This window comes from Chlorocebus sabaeus, chromosome 2 (assembly GCF_047675955.1).
Source record: "Chlorocebus sabaeus isolate Y175 chromosome 2, mChlSab1.0.hap1, whole genome shotgun sequence".
NCBI classification, from domain to species: domain Eukaryota; kingdom Metazoa; phylum Chordata; class Mammalia; order Primates; family Cercopithecidae; genus Chlorocebus; species Chlorocebus sabaeus.
Window position 1 is genome coordinate 98,948,394 of NC_132905.1, and position 20,465 is coordinate 98,968,858.

Here is a 20,465-nt window from a genome sequence, read left to right on the forward strand (position 1 = left end):
TCTTTATCCATGATCAAGTGAAAGAATCGAGACACAAAAGAATACAAGCTGTGTGAGGTATTAGCTCACCGAAGCCTCCAACTCCTGGCCTCAAGCAGTCTCCCTGCCTCGGCCTCCAGAGAAACACACTTCTGCCTTTTCTCTCCTGCCTCGCTGGGCCTTCCTGCCTCCCACGCCCCCTTCTCTTTCTATGCTCACCTCTAATGCCAGGCTGAGGCTCTTCAGGTCTGGTGCCAGGTTCCCTTCTTTCCTTTCTCCACCCTCTCTTTAGGGGATCGGTGACATCTTCCATTTTCAAGGGTTTCAAGTGTCCATCTCCAGCACGGCTCTCCTCTCTGGACATCAGTCTTTCGTACGCAGCTGTCTTCCTAACACAGCCACTCAGACATCCTGTAGGCATTGCAAACTTAACGCACCCAAAAGAAATGCCTGGTTTCTTCTCCCCATCCCCCGTGTCATCCCAGAGCACCATCACCCACTGATATGTGCAAGCCAGGATCCTGGGTAAGCCTTGATGCTTCCCCTCCCCAGACCCCTCTAGTGACTCCATCACTAAATCCTGTTGAGTCTAATTCCAAAAGCCTCTTAACTCTTTCCACTTCCACTGTCAACACCTGATGGAAGTCTTCCGCACGGAAGCTGCAGGCATGCCTGAGCTCTAGGCAAACACCACCGAGTACGTCAGAGCCCCCATCCCTTCACCTGTGGTGCTGATTTGGGTTGTGTTTCTCCCACCTCCAGACAGTCTATGCACTTTGATGGCAGCTGCTCTAACTCCCAGTTCCAGAGCTAGGCACTATTTGGCTAAACCAGGGATTGCCTTTCTCTGTAAAGGGCCAGATGGCAAAGATCTATGGCTCTGCCAGCCACAGAAGCCCACTGCATCTATTCTTCATAACCCCCCACTCACCCCAACACTTTACATGTTTAATATTCATTCTTAACTGCTGACTGGACACCACTGGGCCCAGGCTCAGCCTGCCCACCTCTGATTTAACCACGCAGCACATTCCCTTTGCCTGGTCTCTAGAGAGTGCAAAGTGGCCCAATCAGGAGGATTCTTCTGACCAATGGTGGCAGAAACCTCCTCTCTTCTCCAACTTCACGTGCCATGGAAGTGCTTTTTCCTCTGCCACAGGCACTCCTGCCGCCAGTGCCTTCTCATCCCCAAGGCTCAGCGCAGCTTCCTGCAGCTTGCTCCGACACACCTGAGCGGTGCGGCTGCAGCGCCCTGGACTCCTGCAACCGTTCACATGCCTCTCCATTAGGAGCTTGCATTTGTACGTCACCACTGGAGCCTTTCCACCCATTGTCTCCCTCTTCTGGATGTAGAACAGGCTCAGACAGGCCAAACAACTTGGCCGGTGCTGCATGGCACAGCTAGGTCCGCACTGACTGTCACACCTCTCTTCCTGCCCTGGATGGTGTCCCAATTAATACACTGCACTGCTCCCTGATGCCATCTCCCCACTAGAACATGAATGCCCAGTTATCACACTGCGCTGCTCCATGACGCCATCTCCCTACTAGAACATGAATGCCCAGTTATCACACTGCGCTGCTCCGTGACGCCATCTCCCCACTAGAACGTGAATGCCCAGTTAATACATTGTGCTGCTCCGTGATGCCATCTCCCCACTAGAACATGAATGCCCTGAAGCAAAGACATCTTCCTGGCCACATGTTGACCCATGCACAGGACACTGCCTACAGTGCTGAAAGGCCATCAGATTGTCCTCTCTCGCCTGCCCCTGTGTGTCTAACCGTTTTCTCTCTTTAGGCTGGCAAGTGATGGAGACCATCCTAACTGTGCTGGATTTAAACCTTTCAGGCCTAGGCACAAAGAGAGACTCACAATTGTCTCAATGCCAGCTCTATGTGCCCAGGGCCATCCTGGGAGTCAGAATCCGCTTGAGGTCCTGGAGTCAGGGGGTGGGGTGGGGGGCTGTGTGCCTGTCACAGAGCACAGACAGACCGCTCCTGCTGCATCACTGTGGGAGCTGGGAGTTGTTCCAGAGACGATGGCACATTGTGAGCTGGTCGGGCCTTACACACGGTTTCCACCACCATGGCAGCTGTTGACCGAATGGTTTGGCACCATCTGGTTTTGCTACTCCAGTCTCATTCTTTTTATTTTTAAAATATAGGGCAAAATTAATATGTCTGAAATCACGGTATCACCAAATATTTGTCACCTCTTATTAGCAGTTTTATGCTCTTCCTGATGTTTGAGAAACCAGGAAATCAATAATCCACTTTAGGCTACAATCTAAAAAGTACCTGTGAGTGTCCTTTCTCAAATAGATTGGGCAGAATTAAATAAAACAAAGCAAGATTGTTTAAAGCTTCATTTTTAGTTGTACACAAGGACTATAGTCAAATGGGCTTCAAAAGCACAAAGGCTCTGGTCAGTCATTAGCCCTAGGACACCAGGACCAAGACCAGGCCAGTCTCAGCACAGCAGGTTGGCAGCACGCTCTGTAATTGGGGAGACAGAAATCCACACAGATTGCCCTGTGTGGCTGGAAAGGGAAAGGGAGGCTCTCCTGGCCACCGAGGCCCAGGGAGGCCAGCACACCCGTGTGCAGGTCACGTGACCCACCCCTCTGGTCCCACCCTTCTAGACACAGTCTTCTAGTCCCTGGGCATGACAGGAAGGGGGTTCACAGATCAGTGGCATTTACATGTGTAAGCTTTGAACACTCTCTTCAACTGAAAGCCCAGTGTGTGAAGAGGCTGGGCAGCTGGGCCACTCTGAGGCTGGCACATTCTCCTCCTTTTGGAAAGCCCAGTGTGTGAACAGGCTGGGCAGCTGGGCCACTCGGCACCTTCCCCTCCTTTCTGGCAGTTCCCAGAAGGCTTGAGATCACAGTTCGAAATCCACTTAATCTGTCGAGTCGGCCTGGGTCTATATCCTAAGATCATGGAAATCATTTTGTGCCACTGTGTCCTGTAGGCTTTGGCAGGGCCAGTGTAACTTTTAATTCTTCTCGTGGGGGCAGTCACAAGGTCATGCCATTTAACTGCACTGAAGGGAGAATGTGGTGAAATGGATTTTTTGGTGCTGTGTAGACCACATTTCATAGCGGTTGATGTCTCACATGCTTATGCAAAGCCTAACTCCTGGGGCAGACAGAGGGAGCCCAGTGGGATTCCTACACTCAAGCCCTCCAGCATCAGGTTTATTTTCCAGGACACCAAAGTGATCGTTTATTCCGTAATTCCCACAAAGGGGACGGTAAACAACAGAACAGAGGTAGGGCGGACACAGAAGGTCGGGAAGTAGATGGTTGCCAGCAATTCTGTGGAGACCCAGGGTCCCCCTCCAGGAACCTTGGTGTTCGACCTCCACAGTGAACAGGGGATGGATGGCTGAGATGTCCTCGAAATTTCTTCGGGCCTCCTCAGGCGACCACAGGATTCCTTCTCAAAGAGCCTGATCTCAACAGGCACCCAAATGGGTATCCTGGTGCTTCCTGCTCCACAACAGCTGGGAATGCTGTGTCCTGGCCCCAGGCGACTGGAAACTTTCATCCCTGACATCAGCACCAAGGGGAATGTTCTGAGTGCCATTCTTCCAAGTCAGGGAGAGTGTCACGATAGAAACTGTCTCTGTGGAAAGGATGGCATCTGAGGCCATGGAAAAGGAAGGGAGAATCAGAGGCTGCTGACTGGTCCTGCAGAGCCGCCTGAGAGGCTCGTGGGAGCAGCAGAGGGTCCCGGCCTTGGCCACCATCTGCTCTCCTATGCTCTGGAGGGAGAAAAAGAACAAGCTGAAATTTGCATAAGCAGCCTCCATTCTGGGGAGTTCCCTTGTGTTCCCTACACCAACCTGCATCTCAGTGAAGGCCTGTGGAAGACTGTTACAGTGACCGTCCTGATGAACCAAGCTTCCCATGCCTGTCCCCTGCACAGTCCCTCACATCCATTCAGGCCCTGGCCATCTCACCTGCTTCTCCTGGGGAGATGGAGGGAAGCACCATGGAGATTTGCTTTCTCTTGCTGCCGATAGAGCCCAGCCACCATGGGAGGGAGGCCTGACCAGCCTGCGGTGGGTGGGTGATACGTGGCCCAGATCTGCTGGGGGGCCCCTGCCCATAAGTGGGTCCAGCAGACACCCCATGGAGCTGAGGCAAGCTGTCCCAGTTGAACTGGCTCAAGCTGCAGGCCCACGGGGTCATGAGCAGTGAAGAGAGGTTTCCGCCCTCTGAGGTTTGGGGGTGGCCTGTTACACAGAAATACACACAACGTCCTCATCCACGTATCTCTTTACTAAGAATGTGTCCGGAGAAGGCGTCCCAGGAGTCCTGATTTTTATTTAGTGGTCCATGGTTGCCCCTTTGGGTGCTTCGCCTTCAGATGGGGTAAAGGGCTCACTTGTTAGCTGGTTGGCCCCAAAGACAGGCTTGTTTTCCATCAGGCAGTGATGGAAGCCGGCAGCCTGTCGCAGACTCCGGGTCTCCCCCTGACCTGTCCTGGACTGCAGGCTGGCGGCTGACACCTGTGCTTACCACATACCAGGCTCCCATACTTCATCTGTGTTCATCTTTTAAGTTTTGTTGTTTTTCAGAGCCAGGGTCTCAGTGTTGCCCAGGCCGGAGTGCAGTGGCCATTTACAGGTGCCGGCCTCACACACCACAGCTCCAGCTCTGAGACACAAGTGACCCCTCCACCCCTATGACCCAGCCTCCAGAGTGGCTGAGATCACAGTTTGTGCCACCCCATCCCTGGCTTGTGATGGTCTCTTACTCCCCACTTTACAAGAGAGGAAACAGGCAGAGGGCAGAGTGGGCCGCCCGAGGTCTGGAAGCCAGGGCTAGCACAACCTCAACTTGACCCTGGAGCCTGCCGCTTCCCCCACCCAGGTGCAGGACCCACCCGCTTGTCCACACCCGGCTCTGCCCGCCGCCCCCGGCTGCTCCTGTGGGCTCAGGTCGCCGCAGTCAGGAGTTTCCCAACAAACTTTATCTTCGTGTAGAGAACTGCAGCCTGGAGCTGGTTATTCTGGTCTGTGAAAACGTTGCATCTCTACATATGCTTATCATCATCTGTGTAAACATTTCTTGGTATAACTGTGGAACAGTCAGTAAATATAGATAAATCGAGGAGTAAGTCTATTGCATACGCTGTAAAGAAAAAAAAAAAAGCTTTAAAATGCTTTTACTATCAACCTAAAATAACAAAAAAATCAAACCAAACCACCATCACCTAAACATTGGTAATTGGGAGCAGCTGCTAGTGTCAGTGCGGACTAAATGGCACACGGAGGGAACCGCGTCCGGGGTCCTGGGCCGCGACCCGGTTCTCCCCGAGTCTACAGTGAGGATGACGGGCGGGGAGAGGGAGCCAGCGGGACAGCCGCGACCGCCGCCGGCCCCCAGCCCTGACCCAATGCGGGGCGGGCCCCGCGCGTCCCAGACAACTCCGGGAGCGGGGGAAGCAGGGGCGGCTCGGCGGGGGCCTGGCGGGGCGGCGCCCGCTGCAGGGAGGAGCGCGTGGGCCCGGGAGCCGGGAGCCTGGGCAACACCGCGAGACGCCACCTCCGCAAAACGCAAACGCCAATCGCCGGGCGCGGGGCGCCTGCGGTCCCAGCTACCAGGGAGGCTGAGGCGGCAGGATCGCGTGAGCTCGGGAGGCCGAGGCTGCAGTGAGCCAAGAGCGGGCCACCGCGCTCCAGCCTGGGCGACAGTGAGACCCCGTCCCCAAAACGCAGCAGCCGCGCACCCAGAGGACACGAAGGCGGGCAGGGTCTCCTCAGCGGTGCTCGGGCGGGTGGCGCCGCGACGCCAGGCCGGTCCCGCGCCCCCGCCCCACGCTCCAGTGCCGCCCAGCTGCGGTCTCTCAGCTCCGGCCGCGCTCCAGCCTCACCGGCCCAGCGCCCGTCCGCCGCAGGTGGTCGTGAGGGGAGACGCCACAGCCCAGCTGCCTACCACAGACAGGAACGCGCGAGCGCGCGCACGTCCGGCGTCGCTGCGCCGGCCCCGCCCCTCGGCGTGCGCGCGCCCCGGCGGGCGGGCGGGGGCGGGGAGGGGGCGGAGCCGCCGGCAGCCGGGCTGAGGCGCTGAGGCGGCCGTGGCGGCGGCGGCGGCGGCGGCGGCGGCGGCATCGGCTGCCAAGCGGCCAGGTCGGCGGCCGGGGCTCCGGGCCGCGCGAGGCTACGGCCACGCCGCGCCGCTGCGCACAGCCGACGAGGCAGAACGCCGTCCGGCGCGGGACTGCGGCCGGAGCCTGGGGCGCGCGGGCGGAGGACCAGGCGCGGCGCGGCTGCGGCTGAGGTGAGGGCGGCGCGGGGCCGCGGCGGCTCGGGCGGGCGCGGGCTCCGGACCCCGCGGCGGCGGCGTTTATGTAAGCGCCGGGCAGGGGCTGGCGGCGGGGACGGGGCTGCGGGCCGTCCCGGGAGCGGAGGGCGCCTGTGGGGAGGCGAGGCTGCCCCGGCACCGCCTCGCATCCACCCTCCCGGGGCGCCCGTCTGCTCCGGCGCTCGGCCCCCGGAGGAGGCTGCGCCCCGGGCGGCCCCGCGTCCCCTCCCGAGGGCGCCGAGTCCGCGTGGGATGCGCCGCGCCGCGGGGAGGGCAGGTGCGTCCGGAAGGGGCTGCGCCCTGGGGACCGAGGCTGCGTTTTGGGGAGGGGACGGTGTGCCCCGGAGATCGGAGGCTGCGCTGGGGAGGAGGCTGCCCCGGGTACAAGGCTGCGCTGGGGGACGGGAGGCTGCGCCCGGGGACGGGAGGCGATGTCCCTGGGGAGACGCTGCGCCCGGCATGGGACGCTGCGCGGGGGGGACGCCAGGCTGCCCCCGGGATGAGGCTGGGCCCGGGCAGGGAAGGCTGCCTTGTGAGGAGGGGACGCTGTGCCCCGGGAGTGGAGACTGCGCTGGGGACGAGGCTGCGCCCTGGACGGTCCTGCGTCTCCTCCCGAGGGCGCAGTGTCCGCGCGGGATGCTCTGAGCCGCGGGCGGCCCGGGGCTGGGAGTTCCTGCGGGTGCCGGGCGTCTGCAGCGATCGGGAGCAATCTGGGGCAGTTGGGGGCCCGAGGTGACTTTTGACGTGTTCACATGAGGAGAAGGAAAATTACTGCGTGGTGGATGGGTGCGAGGGAAGGTGTCATATTGGACTGTGGACGCTGAAACGTGTTGGAGTCCCAGTTTACGCGCTGGAGAACCTAACCTAAAATGTGTTCCTGTCCAGATTTCTGTGTCGGAGATCTGCACCGTGGTGTTTAGCTCGCAGTTAATATTTTTGGGTAGCAGGTTTGGGCTGTTACTTCTGATACAGGCATTTTATTTCCTTCTTACACTAACCATTATTGCATTCCATTCTCGAAGTATAACGAAAAGTGGCGTGATATCAAACTTGTTTCTTTACGTTTAGTTCCGTGATTAAGATGATAGAACCGTAGTTTTTTAAATTGAGAATACAAATATGTATTTAATCCTCTTTGTTTCCTCTTAAATTTAGCCGTATGTTTTATTGCTTCGAAAGGTGACACCCAGAGCTGCATTTTCCAAAACACTAGGCTGTCTTAAGAGCAGTTGTTCCTAGGAGATAGAAAAACTAATTGTCTTTTGATGACCATCTTTTCCTTGGGATTGAGACTGCTGTATCCTTTTTGCCTGCTGAGGGTTTCCCAGAGGGGAAAGGGAGAAGGAAGAAAGGGTAAAAGGTTGGCTGAAACAGTTCGTTCTTGGATAAGAAAATTAACTGTCTCTCATTGGGCGGTTCCTCCAGAGGGCAGGGTCCACTATGCATGGGCAGCCACAACAGGGGTTTGATAAATATTTGATGAGACAGGCTGAGCTGGGTGCCTATATCTTGCCTGTGGTGGAGAGGATGAACTCACACAAGCTTTGAAAGGAATGCATTGTCTGTGAGTGATGCCCTGTTAGATGTCTGAGGGTTCCTAAGACTGGGTATATCCCACTACATCTACATCAAATTTGAAGCTTTAGTTGGAAAGGAAAAAAGGAGGCCCTCCTGCAGGGACAGGGGCTTAAAGAGAATCGATCTAGCTCTGAGAAACTGATGACCCATGTGTCTCTGGTGTGACGTGTTCATGCAGGGAGGCCAAGGGGGAAGGATTAGCTATGAAGTGATAACATCATCCACAAAAAACATCGTGGCTCAGAGGCTAATTTCACTTCCTTGTGAATTTATGTGTTGTAAAGTATTTGAATTCTTTTAGATTTTTGGAATAGGAATTTTTTTTAACTTCTATTTGTCCAGTGAATGCATAAAACAAACTTAATTCATTTGACAAATACTTGTCTGTGGCTTGTTATGTGCTAGACCCTCCCTGTTTTAGGCCCTAGGAGATGCAGTACTTAACAAGATAGGTAGAGATCAAAAATGCTTCTGGCATAAAGCAGTAGATTTGTATTGATAGGTTTAAAAAGATCAGCATGCACGCAATACCTACAGAAAGGTAAAACCTCATTCCACTCCGTCCCTGGGCACTTGGTTCAAAGGCTGCACCCAGTTGTGTATTGTCCCAGCAGGAGTCAAAGTATGTACGCAGTTGTATATGTTTTAATATATGACAAACATTGCTACAGTGGATATTCTTACACATGGGTACAAGCAAAGCCTACTAATTATTTATTATCAAAATTTATTAGCTGTACGTTTTACTTAAGAACTGGGTTTTATTCTCTTGAATGCTGTGATTAGCTCTGTGATCAAGTAATATAATTTAAATAGATAAGAGGTAGGTAACTTTGGAGAGTAATAGATGAAGTTATACATTTACCAGCCTATAAAAAAGTTAAGCAAAGTTATCAAGCTTAGTTTGAAACCAAAAAGCTCAGAGAGGTCTAATTTTATTAGAAAACTCAATGGTTTTCTGTGTCAAATTTCTAAAATAGGAATTTCTAAATCTGTAATTTGGTGTGCTGGAAATGGTAGTGTTAAAAAAAAAACCTATATTATATTGTATGTTCATAATACGCGAGGTAGGAAAAGCAAATAGGAAAATTAAAAATTGTCCAGTGAAATCATTAAGATTTCTTCCTTATTCCTTGAGTGACTTTTCTTTCCAAGGCAACAACTTTTTATCTCAGGTGTGGACAGGGACAGCGCGGTAGCCCACAGAGGTCTTCGTGGCAGGGTCTTACTGCACCTTCCATTTGCAGAGTTTTGCTTCATCCATAGCTTGACAGCTGTTGGGCTAGGACCATTAATACCAAATTATCACTTTTTTTTTTTTTTTGTAGTTTGATTAGTACTGCTTACTGCACTTCTCCACCTGTATACCTATAAGATGTCCTAGGCATATACAAAGAAAAGTGACTTTGGTTTTAGGTTTAACGTCTTTGTGATGGAACTGGAAGGGGAGTGAAATAACTCTGAGATACCTTGTATTTTTATTGGAAGTACAGTGAAATGGAAGCTCTACTTGCTTCTAGTTTGGTGATTTTGGAACCTGGTTCTATTTCATTTGCTTATTGATCCAACAGGCATTCACCCATGCATCCTGGCCCGGGTACTGTTCTAGGTATTGGAGATTCAGGATGAGCCTGATGAGGAGAGTTCCTGCCCTCGAGCAGTTCATTTTCTTGGGAAGGAGAAGAGCAATAAACAAGCATCTGGTATCCTGACTGCTTCGAAGGGCAAATGAGGCAGGGTAGGTGAGAGAAGGTCAAATAGGTGATGAGGATGGAGCGAGCTGGGCTGAGGTCGTGGCAGCAGCAGCCTCTCAGGCACAGGGACCTCTTAGGTGAAAGCCTTGGTTCCTGAGCCTCCTTGTAGTATGCTGGTCACCTCAGGGAGGCCATTGCTGCCAGAGAGCTGGGCGAGTGGCAGGAAATGAGACGTGAGTGGCAGAGAGCTGCATCTTGGAGCACACAGGCTGTGGTAAGGAATTTAGATTTTAAGTGTGATGGGAAGCCTTAAGAGACCCTTCCTTCCTTCCTTGGGAATGACATGATCTGATTTATCTTTAAAAAGTACCACTCTGGCTGTTGGGCTTATGATATGCCAGGCTGTTTTAAGAGCTTTACATATATTAATTCACTTATTCTTATGGCAGTCCACAAAGTAGGCATTATTATCATTATTCCCATGTTATAGGGGGGAATACCTAGGCACAGAGTGGTTAAGTGATTTACCCAAGGTCACACAGGAAGTGGCAGTGGTAAGATGTACCCTTACCTCCTTACTGCAGCTTGCTTTTTTCACCTCCACTACTGCAGACTGGAGGAGGAATATCAGCAAGGAGATCATTTAGACTTTTGTGAAAGCTAGATGACTGTACCGGCACCTCAGACCAGGGCGGAAGTGGTGAGATCAGATTCAGCCTACTGAATTTCAGCATTTGTAAGATGCCATCATTTTTAAGTTGCATTATCATTTTTTATGCTACTAACAAAGGGAAAATGTAGCCAGGTAGATTGTGACACAGTGCTTTCTTGTTACCCAGCATTCATTTATACTCATTGAAAGAGCTTAGACTAAGCATTGACTTTTAAAATCTTATCATTCATGCACTTTCACAAAAAGGAAAATACAAGTGAAATAAAGTAATTCTGAAATTTCTTCACATCTAGAATCTGATTCTTCCAACTCAGCTTTTGACTTGGTGTTGGTGCCAGGTATGAGATAGGGAAGTCTGGGAAGAGCCAGTGTTAGGATTTGAACATGTGGAGCTTGTGACTCTGAAAGGCAGCCCAGCTCAGCAGCTCCACTCAAGGGCCAGATCTGGAGGATGAGGGTTGGGTCATTGTGCAGCTATTTCCTACATGATCTTGAGCAAGCAGTCTAATCTTTCTGTGCTTCAGTTTTCTCATCTATAAATTAGGAAGAATAAAAGCAACTTGTCAGAGTTGTTGAGTTGCTAATGTAAAGTGCCTAAAATAGTACGTGACTGACAGTATTTAACGGGGCTTACTTTGCTTATTATTTTTATGATTAGTCATCTGAGTAGAGAAAGGTGAATATGGATGGAAATTCAAGGTCAGGTTCAAGAAGAGGTTGGGGCCAAGTGTGTAAATTTGGGAGTCATTTGCATATTGCTGATCTTTGAGGCATACAGTATGGATACAGAAGAGCGGGAGATGAGGAATGACCTGGGAGCTTTTGGCAAGGCGTTCACATTGGGAGGGAGGGTCTAGCAATACCATTGAAAAGGGCTCTGTTTGAAGAAAGAAGAAACTAGTGAGAGTCTAGTGGCCTGGAAACCAAGACACCAAGGGGTTCTTATTCTTCATTAGCTGGAGAGTTTCCTGTTGGCTTTGATAAGAGGTGGTTGTGAGTGACCTTGATAGGTTTGGAGTGGTGGGGAGAGGAAACAGAGAGAGTAGAAGTGGGAACATCAGTGTAGACGACTATCTAGAGGAGTTCTGTTAAAAGGGAAGAGTCATGGGATGGTGGCTGGAGGGGACATGGGCACAGAAATTTTTATTTGTATTTTTAAATGAGAGGAATGATAGCATGTTTATGAGCTAATAGGAATGATCCAGTAGAGGGAAACATTTATAATATGCCAGGAAAGAGGATAATGTTGGAGCCAAGTCCTTGAGAAGGTGAGAGGGAGGCAGGAAGAGCAGGGATGCTCAGCTCCAGAAGGGAGGCAGGACTTCAGGAGGGAGGCGGGACTTCTGCGTGTGGGAGCCTGGACTGAGAAATATTCCTCAAGACATGCTGCCCTTTTGAAAGGAGGATAGAAAATAAATCATGGTGGTGTCCTCAGTCCTGAAAAGTTGGGAATCTCACCCTAAGACTCAGGATCCAGATTCTTACTAGCTTGTGCTGAACATGCCGTGGGGCGTACTTACAGAAAGATACATGTGGAAATGGAGTTTTTTATTTATTTAAAAAATTCACTTTTCTCTAAAAGTATTGTTACCTGGAGGTTGTCACCTTAATTCACCAAATTCAGTACTCAGAGGACTAGAAGACTTGGTGCCTGATTTGTTCTTGATTTGCCTAGCTGGGAATTTCAGTTTTGCATTTAAGATAACTCCCTCACCAATCCTACCTCCAGAGGAAAGCAGGTATTGTTGCTTCGGGCCTGTTGCATGTATATGTTTATGTTCCACTGGGTCAGCAGCATTCAGTGAAATAAAGTTGCCTGTTAACTTGGTAAAATATCTTAACTGCATGAGTTTTGATTTGTTTTTGTGATTATTTGATTTTTTCAGGTTTGGAGTTTCAGAACACCCATCTTCTTAGTAGTTCAGCCAATGCGATGAAAGGCAAAGAAGCCTTTCCCAGCTTCCTTGCATTCTCTCCATCATCTGTGCAGTGGAGAGTAGTTCCCATTGCTGTGGAAACATATTCCCTTCGCTCTTTTCTCTCAGGGGCAGGCTTTCCTGAGTGCCTGCTCTGTGTGAGTCATCGTGGGAGGATGTGGTGGAGAAGGACAGAGAGGAGGTCTGTGCCTCTTTGAGCTGACATTCTGGTGGGGAAACTAAACAGATCACAGAGGCAGACACCATGTCTCACAACTACACACAGACCTGGCTTATCATGGTTCCAGTAATAATTTTTGACTTGACCGTGGTACGCATACAGTCATTCTGTTTTTCACTTTCAGCATAGCATTCAATAGATTGCCTGCGATATTAAGTACCTTATTATAAAATAGGCTTTGTATTAGATGATTTTGTCCAACTGTAGGCTAGTGTGAGTGTTCTGAGCACCTTTTAGGTAGGCTAGGCTAAGCTTTGATGTTTGGTAGGGTAGGTGTATTGAATGCTTTTTCAGGTTAGGATGTTTTCAACTTGTAATGGGTTCATGGGATTGGAACTCCACCATCAGTCAAGGAGCCCCTGTGTTATCTTTATCATCATGACTGAGAGATGCGGCTGAGATAGATGGCATCAGAGGGTGGCTCCTGGTGGAGGCATGATGTTCTAGGAACACCTCTCTGAGTGCGATGTGGTATGCTGAGGTCCAAAGGGAGAGGATGAGCTCATGTCAGGAGTGGGGACAGCAGCCTTCTGGGTAGAAGGGATAGCCTGCCAGAGGGCCTGCTTATTAGGGTGGCCAGGATAGGACCAGAACCATTGTCCAGTCAGGGGCTGGGAGGTGAGGCTGGAGAGACACATGGGCCAGGTGCTGCAGACTCAGAGTGCTTTCAGCCAGGGAGTGAAGAAGTGCAAGAGAAAGAACGGAGGCCTGGGTTGGCGCTTTTGCCATGATTTCGTGCGGCAGAGGTGGCAGAGCTGGAGAAAAGAGAGCAGTTGTGAATTCTTGGTTGTGGGCAGTAGATCGGGTCTTGGAGACAAGGGAAGTAGAGGGACCAAGAAGTGCTCTTGGAACTCTTTGGATGGTAATGATGTGATGCTGCCGTGTTCCAGAGGATCTCAGGTGAGGATTCTTCAACTATAGGCCTCATTTTGTATTGGGTTCTGTTTGATTCTGCAAAGCAGTTGTCGCCTCATATGTGACTTGCAGAATATTTGTATAGATATTCCTCAACTTACGATGAGGTTCATAACTTGAATATATTGTAAGTTGAAAATACATTTAATACACCTAACGTTCAAAATTCAGTGTACACTTTCTAGTAAATGTGTATCACTTTCACACCATCATAAAGTAAAAAAAATGTAAGTCAGACTGTTGTAAGCCAGGGTCTGTCTGTACCTTCCCACGGCCTGCAAAATTTGTAATACATTGTTTGTAAAACACAGACACATGCGTTTAAACTTTTATTAGGTAAAACTGGCTCTTCTTCAGGGTCCTTGTAATTAAGTTATTCCTCACGACAGTCTTGTAGGAGGTCTCATTACCCCTATTTATTAGATCAGGAAACTGATGCTAAGAGGCTCAGTGACGTCCTAGGAAAGCTGGATAATATTTAACATTTATTAAGCTCTTACTATGTGTCAGACATGGTAAAGTGGGTTTAATCTAGTTTAATCCTCATGATGATCTTAGGATGTTGCTATTAAGGGTCACTGTCATCATCCCTTTTTACTGATAACACTGGCCTGGCTTACCTTAGTAGCCTCCTAAAAGATCTCTTCTTCCACTCCTGGTCTCCTTCAGTCTGTTCTTGACCAGCAGTCAGATCTGAGTCTCTACATGGAAGACATCACGTCATTCTCCTGCTCAGAGTCCCCCTGCGGCCTTCTTTCCTGCTGTCCCTTCCTGCCACTCACAGCCATGGCTCCAGCTGTCTTGGGGCCTATAGCTAGCCCTCACTTCGGTGTTCACGCACCCTTGTGTGCTGTGTGCCCTGCTCACCATTCTGTTTATTTCTGCCATCTGTACCCACCACTTCCTTCCTCCCCACACAGCCTGCCTGGCCAGAATGGAAGCCTCAGGAAGGCAGGGCTATTGCTCTGAATCTATCCTGAGGGCTCAGAGCAATGCCTGGCAGACAGACACTTGTAAGCCTTTGCTGAAGGAGAGAATAACTTTAACTTACTTTTTCTGTAGGTAGTAAGTAGTAGAACCAGCATTAAGTTTATCTGCTTCTGAAAACATATGCTTTTGCTGCCTCCCTACACTGCCCCCCATCCTATTGTACTTGGTGAATCAGTCATATATTTATGCCCCATATGTCTGTGTTATCTCCAGATTTCCACGCTTGTCTATGTAGAATATAAACATTTACAAAACATTCAAAATTATTATAAAACCATAAAATGTGACATAGTAAATTATCTGTTGAAAACAGGGAGGCGACATCCTGAAAAAGTAGCTCTGTCCTGCCAGCATCATTTTAACCCCTTTTGGACAAGATACAGTTGAAATGCATTCTCTGAAGTAATAGTTATAACTACATCTTGACAGAAACAAGAATATTTCGAATAATTCTGGGAGGATTCAGGAAAAAGCAGCCAAGTAAAATGAAAAAATACGTTTGATTCAACTGTGGAGGCTTAAAGGAGTTACACATCTTTTTTGTTTTTTTGCGACAGCGTCTCGCTTTGTTGCTCAGGCTAGAGTACGGTGGTACAATCATAGCTTACTGTAGCCACAACCTCCCGAGTTCAAGCGATCCTCCTGCCTCAGTCTCAGCCTCCCAGGTAGCTGAGTCTACAGGTGGATGCCACCACACCCAACTAATTTTTGTATTTTTTGTAGAGACAGGGTTTTACCGTGTTGCCTAGGCTGGTCTCGAGCTCCTGGACTCAAGGGATCCAATTGCCTTGGCCTCCCAAATTGCTGGGATTACAGGCGGAGCCGTTGAACCTGGCCAAGAAAGCATCTCTTATAAGCTGTTTTTGGTCAAGGAGCAAATAGGAAAGTGTCCCAGAATTTGGGAGATCAGGAATGTAATCCCAGCCCTGCTTCTGAACAGGATGGTGCATTCTCTTCATGGCTGTGCTGCGGGCTCCTTGGATGTGAAATGAGGGCAGTTGAATTGCTTGTTGCCGAGGTTCTCTCCATTTCTAGAAGACTATTGTAAGTCAGAGTCAAATAATCATTCATTCAGTTATCCAACCAATATTCATCGTAGAACCTATATGTAGTCCTGTCTAATGTAGGTGGTGCTACGCCACTTCCTGCCATGGCTGCCGAGGCTCACGCGAGGCTGGCACTTGGCACAGAGTCATGTCCCTTCTCTTGACTCAGTAACTCTGTGGAAAAAGGTGAGGTATAGGAAGGGAGGGCATAGGCCTTAGGGGTTAAGCAGGCTTAGGAAGCAGGATCTAGAGGGTTGGAATGATGGATTCAGAGTCCAATAGAAAACATGAAACTCCAGGGGATTAGAATTGATCCCTTTCTCTGTTGGTTGGGGGACTAGACTGTGTTAGTTGTCTTGAATTAAATGGAGCAGGGATTTTTTTCACTTCTTTAAGTCCAGAGCTTATCATAAGCAACCAGAGGTAATTCAATAGTAGTTAATATTTCATTAACCCTCACTTCTAAAATTATAAAGCTAGAAGTGGAGGTCTTTAACATATATATCAGTCAGGCTGGAGAGTAAGTTGGAAAGTTGCATTTTATTCCTGTGTGTTTACGTATGGCAGTGCACATAAACCCAGTTTTGTTTCTTTTTCTTTGATTAGTAACAGTTGGGCACAAGGTGTCCAACCCACCCAGTGTTAAGTCACTTAGAGTGAGTTGATTTCCTTGAAAAAAGGAATCTTTTCAAGGATGTCAAGTGGCTTCTCGTGGTCTTCGTGAGGCTCTGGAGTCAGGTACAATACCTGGTTACCCTGGGACCATGTGCAGTGAGCCTGGGCTGCTGGATGCCGCTGGTGGGCCGTCTGCCGCTGCTGCATCCCCAAGCCCTCTCTTGTCTCATTGTTTTCCCTTTTCAGGAATAGATTCCACTAGGGACCTGCTCCCTCACATTTCTGTCATTTGAGGTGAGGTTTTGTGTGGGTTCATCTGACTGGCTGAGTGCACCCTGGCTGTGAGAACAGGAAATAGAATTCTGGCTTTTGTCTTAGGGATGTCCCGAGGTAGAGAGAGGGGATTCAAAAGATGCTGGGGAGCTACAGACGTGACCTCTGACCTTTACATGAAGAATGGTGGGAAACATTGTTAATCTACACATTTCACTTGGTTTAGACCTGAGCATAAATAGCATGAAGTCAATCTAAACAGAGGTTAGAGTTTCCAGAGACTTCAGCACCCCAGCTGCAGTTAAACAGCAATTATTTGACTCTTTACGTCCCCTCTATTCTAGATATGAATGAAAGTAGTCACATCAAATGCATATTTATTAGTCTTGGTCATTTTGAATTTGAGTTCTTTACATACTATGTATTTATGTACCCAGGAGCAGAGCAGGTTAAAAGTGACATCTTCTGACTTCTACTCTGGAATTTTTTCCCTCCGCACTTTTTGGTGTCACGTAGTAGATGTTTTCACCCACATGCAGGTGAATGAGTGACATATTTATCTCGTTCATAGTGAAGCTTTCTATTCTTTAATTTTATCCCTCTAATGAAACTGTGAGGAATTGATTATATTTACACAGAAAGGGCTGGTGTCACGTGAACCTACAGGAAGTCATTGAGCACATGCCTGTCCTGCAGAACTGAGATACAGTGTACTGTGCAGCTCACCTTGAATTCTCCATGCACGAATTAGCCATAGGCACGTGTTATGTGTGGTACAGGCAAGAAGTGCCTGATAGATTTTAGTTCTGTTTATCGCTGGAAGCACTTGCTGTAGGAAAAGTAAGATTTTTTTCCTTTATTTGACAATGATTTTGAGCTATGCTGTAGACTGGAAAAGGCAGGCTTTGATTCGCCAGACACTGCTTGCTATGTGTGAAGCCGGGATAGGGCGATGCTGTTGGACAGAAGAGCTACCTGCCCTGTGTGCCTTTTCACACTGCATCGAGAATTTATCTAGATGATTTCCTGGGCTTATTGATCGTTGAAGGAAACAATGCAAATTGCAAGTTGTGATCAAATAATGCTTTGAGTGTTCACCTTTTTAGAATGCTCTGGGAAAATATGGGCGGAAAATAAACCGTAGGAAAGGCATTCTGAGGTGGTTTTGTTTTGTTTTAAACAGCTACCATGAAATGCACCCTCTGTAAGAGGACAATTCAGTGATTTTCTGAATGTCTGAGTTGTGCGGACATCACCACAGTCTAGTTCTTGAACACTCCCATCACCCCAAATGCTCCCTGTGCTTGTCTACAGTTGGTTCGCGCTCCCAGCCCAGCCACCGGCAACCACTCAGGCAGCCCGCCTGCTCTTTCCACATGTGCCTTGCAGACGTTTCACAGGAAGCAACTCATGTCCTGTGTAGTTGTTTGCATCAGGCTTTCACTTAACATGTTTTTCAGGTACATCCGTGTTGTAGCACGTATCAGTAGTTTGTTCCTTTTACTAGTATTGGCGTAGCATGTTCGTTTATCCCGCTGCAGTGATGGACTTTGGGTTGTTTCTGCATTTTGGCCGTTATGAATCATGTGACTTTGAATATTAGCAAGCACGTCTGCGTGTGGATGTGTATTTTCATTTCTCATAGGTAGATTCCTAGGCGTTCATAGGAGCTTCGAAATGGAGTTTAAGACAGAAGTCTTTGTTTGATACTGATAATGCTAGCAAGGGCCATTTATTTGGTTTCAGATGTCTTGCTCTTGAAGTCTGTCTCTGTGATGTGCACTGTGCTTCTTGAACTGTATGAACCTATTTCTTCTAGGATGAAATATGGTTATAATATCGAGCAGAGGCTATTAGCATTTCTTAAGATGACCACCCTTTGTTGGTGCACACTATTAGGTTCTCAACAGATGAGTTCTTCACTGGTGTTTGATGTTTTCCCCTCAACTTATCAGAAGAGGAAGTCAATGAAGTACTGTTGGGCATATTAAAACCACATTCAACCTACAACACCACATAAACACTTACCCTTTGACCCAGCAATTCTACTTCTAGGAATCCTTCCAGAAGATAGACCTCCAACAATATGAAAATACACTTGGAATAACCTAAATATCCATATGCAGGAGAAAGTTGAGTAAACTCTGGTATAGCCACACAACCACATCCACTATTGAGGATGACCTCTGTGAATTGGTTTGAGGTGGTTTTCAGGGCATGCAGATGTGAACAAAGCAAATGCCAAAGAACATCTAAATGCTGCCCTTGATGTGAGAAGAAGGGGATGCAGGAAAACACATGCTCCCTGCACACTTGTGCAGAGGAGATATGGGAGGGCAGAGCCAGAAACAAAAGAGATGGCGACTGCAGAGGGTGAGGGGACGGAGGAGGAGTGGGTGCTGGGTCGTAGGTGGGGTGCAGAGGGCGAGGGGGTGGGGAAGTGGAGTGGGTGCTGGGTCGTAGGTGGGGGGCAGTGCTGCTCTCAGTACACCTTTTAGTGTGGCCCAGCTGTTGAAACCATAGCAGTACTTCATACACTCCAAAGTAAAATAGATGGTTAGTATCAGCAAGGATGTGGGGGACCCAAAATAAAATATAAGCCACAAACACACATCTCACTGTAGTATAAAGCGGCAGAGCCACAGCGAAGGGGGTGGAAAGGCAAGTGTTAACCTTATTTGGGAAAATGATATGTTGACTGGATTCTGTGAGGCTGAAGAGAACTGTACAAAATAGAAGTAAATTTTTTTCTCAGTGTTAATGTTGAGCAGTGTGAAACGACTTCATGTGTATGTGGGGATTGAATAAGTAAGCAGACTCATAGTAGATAATGAGAGCCAGGCTTCTCACTGTCCCAGGAAGAAGTTACAAATAAGGAAAGGAAGATGGCAGAGGGAGCCCGTGCTGCTGGATTGGATTCAGGTGTCAGTGTGACCCTGCGGTCTTTAATATATGCACGTACCACACAGAAGTAAATATAGGTGTACACATTATATGCATGGGTTAGTGATGTACCTACACATGCATCTCCTAGCTTTGTCCATTGGGAAGACCTAGAAGCGATGACCTCCAGCAACAGGTAGCACACTTAAGTATCAGTTGCCGATAAAAATAAGCAGGGCTCCTTGCAGAAGATGAGTCTGGAACCTCTGATGATACTGGAAATAAGGAAGTGCCCAAAAAGGATGTGGTGTGTCAGAGGCACATAAGCAACCTGGAGGAGCCCCATGGCCAAAGCGGGGTCAGTTTGAGCAAGGAAATGTGTAATGATAGTATAGGTGTATAATCTATAGAACAAAGTCAGTATCACTACCTATTGATATAAGAAGACATTGAAAAAATGAGGGAGAAGGGACATCTCTTCCTGACAGAAACATTCCAATTAATTGGTGTAGGAGCAGTGAGAAAGTAGAAAATCGCCTTCAGGCAGCCAGCACTACAGAAATAGTTAACTTCAGGCAAGTTCTGCGGGAGAATGCTGATTAGTGGGCCAGAGTTTGGAGAGAAACAGGATATTTGCCTGGTCTCGAAGTATCTCTTCCTCAAGTTGTTTATTTATTAAAAAGGGAAAAATAGTAACTTTAGAATGGAGGAAGCCAGCAGACACCATGTCACCCAGGCGATCAAGATCAGCATCACCTGACGAGACAAGTTGCCATCATATGCAGCCCCACACCACAAGCCGTGTGCTCTCTCAGGGACTCCTGCCACAAATGCACAATCACAGTCTAGTCATGGGGGGAATATCAGACGGTCCAGTAGAGGGACATCGTGCAAAATACCTCATCAGTGTTCTTCAGAAGTGTCCAGGTCATGAACACTGGGAACACTGAGGATTGGGCTCAGCTTAGAGACCCGATGACTAACTGTGGCCTGTGATTCTGGGCAGAATCCTGGAACAGAAGCTGGTATTGGTGGAGAAACCACCGAAATTCCGATGAGGTCTGTGGAGTAGCCAATCATGTTGGGCCAGTGTTTGTTTTCTGGTTTCGATATGTCCTCCCAGCTCACAACGGATAGGTCTGTGATTGATACATACTTCTCATGCTCACAACTTACAAATCCAAGATTTTAGAGGAAGCTGGGAGAAGGACATAGGGGAACTCTCTGTACTATTTTTCAGCCTTCCCATAAGCCTAAAATTTCAACATAAAACATTGAAAAAGAAAGCACATAGCCGAATATGATGGGAGAATGGCAGAAATGGCAGGGCCACTTCTGGTTT

The 20,465-nt window shown here is 48.7% G+C and overlaps 1 protein-coding gene and 1 long non-coding RNA gene across 8 annotated transcripts in view; one reads left to right on the forward strand and one right to left on the reverse strand.

The window, feature by feature from the left end:
* Window positions 1-2,136: 2,136 nt before the first annotated feature.
* Window positions 2,137-5,985, reverse strand: LOC140710105 (uncharacterized). 3 transcript variants are annotated; one of them, XR_012091008.1, is made up of 3 exons: window positions 5,209-5,985; window positions 4,879-5,126; window positions 2,137-3,958 (listed from the first exon to the last, which is right to left on the reverse strand). It is a non-coding gene; the product is annotated as an uncharacterized lncRNA (long non-coding RNA). The 3 variants fall into 3 exon arrangements; XR_012091007.1 differs by having other exon boundaries at window positions 2,146-3,773; window positions 3,833-5,126; window positions 5,209-5,981; XR_012091006.1 differs by having other exon boundaries at window positions 2,146-3,751; window positions 3,833-5,126; window positions 5,209-5,980.
* Window positions 5,986-6,092: 107 nt separating this feature from the next.
* The window catches only part of ADARB1 (adenosine deaminase RNA specific B1), a 138,520-nt gene continuing 124,147 nt past the window's right edge, over window positions 6,093-20,465 (forward strand). For 4 of the 5 annotated variants that reach the window (XM_007970398.3, XM_007970344.3, XM_037984928.2 and 1 more), the window contains exon 1: window positions 6,093-6,275. The gene's annotated coding sequence lies outside the window, so the exon portion shown is untranslated. Of the gene's footprint in view, window positions 6,276-7,579; window positions 7,597-11,868; window positions 11,984-20,465 lie in introns of those variants that run through there. The other variant, XM_073011180.1, reaches the window with a different exon arrangement.